This window comes from Heteronotia binoei, chromosome 6, assembly GCF_032191835.1.
Source record: "Heteronotia binoei isolate CCM8104 ecotype False Entrance Well chromosome 6, APGP_CSIRO_Hbin_v1, whole genome shotgun sequence".
NCBI classification, from domain to species: domain Eukaryota; kingdom Metazoa; phylum Chordata; class Lepidosauria; order Squamata; family Gekkonidae; genus Heteronotia; species Heteronotia binoei.
Window position 1 is genome coordinate 115,777,344 of NC_083228.1, and position 6,000 is coordinate 115,783,343.

Genomic DNA, 6,000 nt, shown 5'->3' on the forward strand with positions numbered 1-6,000 from the left:
AGTAGTTGTCAGGAAAGAAGATGCTGCAACTTGCAGCAACTGTCTCAAGGGTTTCACTCTAAGAAATTAGATCTCTGACTTCTCTTAAGGCAAGCAAATAGGCAGAGACTGCATACAGGCACTGACCACATGGTTAATATCCTACAACTCCCAGTTTCTAAACAATTAAGTATTAATGAAGCTGGCAACTCTGGCTTTCTGTTACAAACTTATCATTATCTAAAATATAGTAAGTAGGAATCACCAGGAGCATGTGAAGTGGCAACCCTTGGGAGTTTCCTGGTTTCTGTCAGCCCAAACTTGTTCTGTCCATAAAATATATATTGCAAGGTCAGGTAGCCTCAATTTGTCTTGGGGTGGAGCTGTTTAACCCTTCAACATCCACAGTTTTACTATTCACAACTGAACTCTCAGTTTGATTACTATTTTAAAGGAGAATAGTTTTCCATTTAAAATGTTAATAACAAAGCAGGGCACATGGTTTTGAATAGTGAAATTAAGTGGATGTTGAAGGTTTAAATGCAGGGGTGACCAAACTGGCTCTTTAACACATATTGTGTGTGGTTTTTGAAGCCCCAACCATCCCATCAGCCAGCTTGGAGAAGGCATTTTTCTCTTAAAATCACTTCTCCCAGCCAAGCCAGCCAGCTGCTTGGAGAAGGCATTTAAGGTTAAAATTGCTGTCTTTCCACCTCTCCCCTCCTCCTATCTGTTTGCTTTCTTTCCACTTTCTTTCAAATTTTCCTTTCTCCCTTCTCTCCTTGTGGCTCTCAAACATCTGACAATCATGTCTTGCAGCTCTCAAACATCTGGCATTTATTCTATGAGAGCCAGTTTGGTGCAGTGGTTAAGTGTGTGGACTCTTATCTGGGAGAACCGGGTTTGATTCCCCACTCCTCCACTTGCAGCTGCTGGAATGGTCTTGGGTCAACCATAGCTCTCTCAGAGCTGTCCCTGAAAGGGCAGCCTCTGTGAGAGCTCTCTCAGCCCCACCTACCTCACGGGGTGTCTGTTGTGTGTGTGGGGGGAATAAAGGAGATTGTAAACCACTCTGAGATTCAGAGTGGAGGGCGGGATATAAATCCAATATCTTCTTATGTTAAGCAAGTTTGGCCACCCTTGGTTAAATGCATATGAAAAAAGCAGCAGTCCTGCATAAGACCAATGGTCCACCTAGTTAAGTATCCTTTTTCCAACAGTGGGTAATCAGATGCCATAGGGAAGCCCACTAGCAGGGTCTACAGATTGGATCAGACCTTACCTGACCTCAGCATTTGACCATCAGAGGCGATGTTCTACCTGAGAATTAAAAGGCCCATTCAGTTATCATGGCCAATAGCCAGCATAGATCTATCCTCCATAAATGTCCAACTCTCCTTTAAAATCTCTCTAGGCCACTGACCATTACCACATCTCATTGCAATGAGTTTCACAAGGCCATTAACTGTTCAGTGAAATTTCAGAGTGTGGTGTTGAGTTCTAGTTTAGTTTAGTTTAGTTTATTTACGATTTATATCCCGCCCTTCCCACCAAGTGGCTCAGGGTGGCTCACAGCACATAAAAGCTAACATAAAAATATAAATTTAAACATTTTACACAGTTAAAACATTAAAAAACATACCAGGAGTCTAATAATACTACACTCAGATTCCAGTGCCAGTTAATTATAAGCCAGCCGAAAGAGGGCTGTTTTGCAGGCCCTGCGGAACTGAGCAAGGTCCCGCAGGGCCCTCACCTCTTCCAGCAGCTGGTTCCACCAGGAAGGGGCAATTACAGAGAAAGCCCTGTCCCTGGTAGATTTCAGGCGGGCTTCCTTTGGCCCGGGGACAAAGAGAAGATTTTTGGGTTCCCAATAGTATTAAGGAAGACGCAGAAAACTGTATTAACTTACTCTATACTATGCTATAACACAACAAAAAATGCAAGCTAGTGACCAATTTACTAAGAAGTATATAGAAATCAGTCCAAATGTCCAAAACATGTATATGCAAGTCCCAAAGTAGTGGGGTGACAAGCCAATCGATTAAGTACTTGTTTCTTTCCAGTCTTCATCAGACCTGGGACCACTAACAAAAGAAAATATACAACAATATCAGAAGGACATTCAGACACCATCAACCCTCTTCTAGTGAAAAAATATACCAGATTTACATATTGATTCAATTATATAGATTCTTTACACAATTTTCCTCTTTTTTGAAAATTGTGTAAAGAATCTGTATAATTGAATCAATATGTAAGTATGATATATTTTTTCACTGGAAGAGGGTTGGTGGTGTCTGAATGCCCCTGCGTTCTCAACACTACAGTTCTTCTTAATAGAGTTTATCTTCTTATTCTTATATTCTTATTTCCTTGAAGCTGGTACCTTCTTTCAGTACCTAATTTCCTTTTAGTTCCTAATTTCTATTTTGCTCTTGAGGTGTCTCATGCAGTTTCCTTTCACAACAGGCCAGGGATCTCCTCCTTCCAAAGGCATACAGTTCCAGAGATAACTGTCCCTGTAAAACTGGGCAGGGATTTTTCTTATTTCCATAAAAGATATGTCCTTTTTCTTTGGTCTGAATGGGAGTGTAGTTCTGATAGTGTAGTTCTGATAGACCGCCGTTATACGTTTTATATGTTTTATTATTCTACTGTTTTAACTGTGTAAGATGTTTTAAATTCAAATTGGTCGTTTTCGCACTCACCTCCAGCCGGCGCGACCCCCCTCTTCACCGCGCAGGATCTGCGCGGATTTCGCACTAAATGCCGTGGAGCAGCCTTTTGCGCCGGAAACTCCCGTCGCAAAAGCCGCGCAAACGCCAAACTGCTTTTTGGCGATTTACGTTTGAGCGGCTTTTGCGACGGGAGTTTCCGGCGCAAAAGGCTGCTCCGCGGCATTTAGTGCGAAATCCGCGCAGATCCTGCGCGGTGAAGAGGGGGGTCGTGCCGGCTGGAGGTGAGTGCGAAAACGACCATTATGTTAGATTTTTATGTGTTGTGAGCCACCCTGAGCCACCTTGGTGGGAAGGGCAGGATATAAATAAACTTGAACTTGAACTTGAGTCTCATCTAACTGCCAAAGCTCATTCCTAGTTCTTTTGTCTGTGTAAAACCGCTTTCAGCATAGGCTCAGATTCTTTCAGTTCTTTGACTGAATTCTTCCTCTGAGCAGATTTTCAAACATTAAGATACAAAATTGTCTCTCTTCTCAAATCAGGAATCTGTCAGAATGTTCATTCCCTCTCAATGTCAAACTAATGAAATTTCTGTCCTTAGCTGGTGGTGGCCAATCAGAGTGCTTGGAGTAGCCAGTCACTCAAAACTCTCAATTCTTGTGGAAATTTAACTCTTCACCTCCTGGTATTCTGATAGCGTGGCCTTTTGAAGCCTGTTTTAAGGACTGCCTATCGCACATACATAATTTGGTAAACTTCTATCACATCACCTAAGCTGAAATGCTTCAGATGCTTTAGTGCCTTATAGAGCAGGTAGGTACTCTAACCCTGTGACAGTATTGATTTTTTTCCAACAGTTTAATGCCCTTTTTGAGATGTGGCAACCAGAACTGGTTATAGTAACCCAAATGTGACCAAACCAGGGGCTTGTATAAGGGCATTACTATAATAGTAGTGTTTTATCCTCAGCGTCTTTGATGATCCCTAGTGTGGAGTTTTATTTTAAATCACCATGGCACACAAAGGCAACATTTTCAGTACCCACAGACTCCTATGATTTCCAAATGAGGCCCCATCAACACATGCCAAATTAGGATTATTTTTTGTCTCACCATGAATCAGTTTGCACTATATCATATTTCATCTGCCAATCAGTTGCCTGTTCACCCAGTTTATAAAGGAACTTTGGGAGCTTTGCACAGTTCCTGTATGTTTTTGTTGTCTTTTCCTTTCATTGTCCCAAGGCAAACTGAGGCCTGACGAGCCTGCACTTTGCATTTCATGAGATTTGTGATCTTTATCTAATCTGTCTGAGCCCTTAGAAAGTTTGCACAGCACAAATGTACATAATTAAGCACTGAACCTGCTACAGAACTGCATTCATTGCATTTTCCTCAAAAGTGTTATCCTCTCTCCTGGACTGAGTACTGGGAAATTGATTCTGCAAGAGTACCATAGAATTAGGGCTTGTTGCTAAAGGCTCATTGGCTGAAAACTTTGACATCACAAAGCTGCCTTCCACTTCCTGGAACAGTTTTTCAAGTATTTATTATGTAGTTTATACACAGTGGCGGCACTAGGGCACATGGCGCCCCAGGCAAGCTCTCTGCCTGCTGCTGCTGCCGCTGCCACTTCCCTCCCTCCCTCTGCAGTGCCCCCCCTCCCTCAGAGAAGGGTGATGAGGCTGGGCCCTGCCGGCTTTGAGGCAGCCAGCATCTGCATGTTTTTTGAAGTGACTGCTGTAGGGGGCTTTTCCCCCCTCCTTTCCGGAACCAGAAGTGAGGGGGGAGCGAAGCCTTCTCCAGCACTCTCTTCAAAAAACATGCAGATGCTGGCTATCTCAAAACAAGTAGGGTCCAGCCTAGTCGCAGTGAGCTTTTTTGGGGGGGGGGGCAGAGCGTGGCAGAAAGGAAGGGAGGGGCTGGCGGTGGCGGCAGCAGTAACGGTAGGGTGGAGAGAGGCAAATTTAGGTAGTTGTCTTGGGTACCAGGAGGGGGGGAGCCCAATTTGTCAACCCCTTCTCCCAGCACCCTAGGCAACTACTTAGTTTGCCTACTGGGCGAGCTGGCCCTGTTTATACACACTGTATACTTTTAAGAGATGTAAATATGACACTTTACAAATAAAAAGGCAGACAGTTCCCCTGAAGTATGGAGGGAAGTATTATTAGTGTTTCATTAAGGGACGAGTATATCTGTCATTTGCATACTGACTGAAAAAGGATGCTGGACTCACCTTGTTGGAGGCAAATGCTCTGAGACAGAAGTGTTGAACTCATCTGTTATGAGGGCCAGAACTGACATAAATGTGACTTTGTGCGTGCCATAAAATGTAATTCTAGGTATCAGAGATATAAACTTTATAAAGGACAGCAGATGGTAAGCTCCATGGCCTCACTGCAAGGCCCCATGGGAGGTGCAGAGGAAAACCTGCATGGGTAGACTGGAGATCCAGCTGTGCAGTGCTGGTTACATGCTCCTACATGGCCTGGGGGGGGGGCAAACCCCTTCCCCAGCCAGTTCTTGCTGCCAATGCCCAGGGCCACAGGTAAAAATGTGAAGCAGCTGTGGGTTGTGAGCTCCCCCTTGACCCCAAGCCACCAAGGAAAGAAAAGCTGAACTAACCTCCCCATCTGTGGGAGTGGGGGGCAATGACCCAGTTCCAAGGCCGCATGCACAGTGGGACCCAGGCCAAGCAAACCCTGATAAGCAAGAGATGCCTGTGTGGCAGCAGCCACCTCCGGCCAAGGCCACCAGGAGATCTTGCTACTTTGACCTTTGGTCATTATTTGGTGTTTGTATACTTGTTATTAGCTAGTTAAGAGACAATGCTTCTGGATGCTACTGAATGTTATTGATGCTTAGAGTGCAGTTTTATTTGTTTGATCAACTGAATATTCTCTGTAGTATTTTCATTGCTTATGAATTATGTTTTGGTTGTATTTTCGTTGCTTATGAGATATTCACATATTCATGTATTAATATACTTTATATATTCATGTATCAATATACATATATTCATGTATTCATATCTAGTAGTATAGACTGGTGTGTTATCATAGACAACAGATATATCTATAAGACTTGTATTTTACCAACTGTTATGTTCTCTACTTAATCCTTCTGAGTAACTAATGTGTGACTGCTTCCAGTAAGGGGCCAAGGAGAGGGAAATGTGACCCTGAGAAAACTGCTGGTTATCACGTCTCCCTGGAAACAGAAATCGGAGATAAGGGCACAGCCAGCGCATCCATTAGGCAGTCTTAGGCGGCTGCCTGGAGCATGGCCCGGGGGAAAGGGCACCGATTTCAGATTTCCTGGTGAGGGAAATTTCCAAGCTT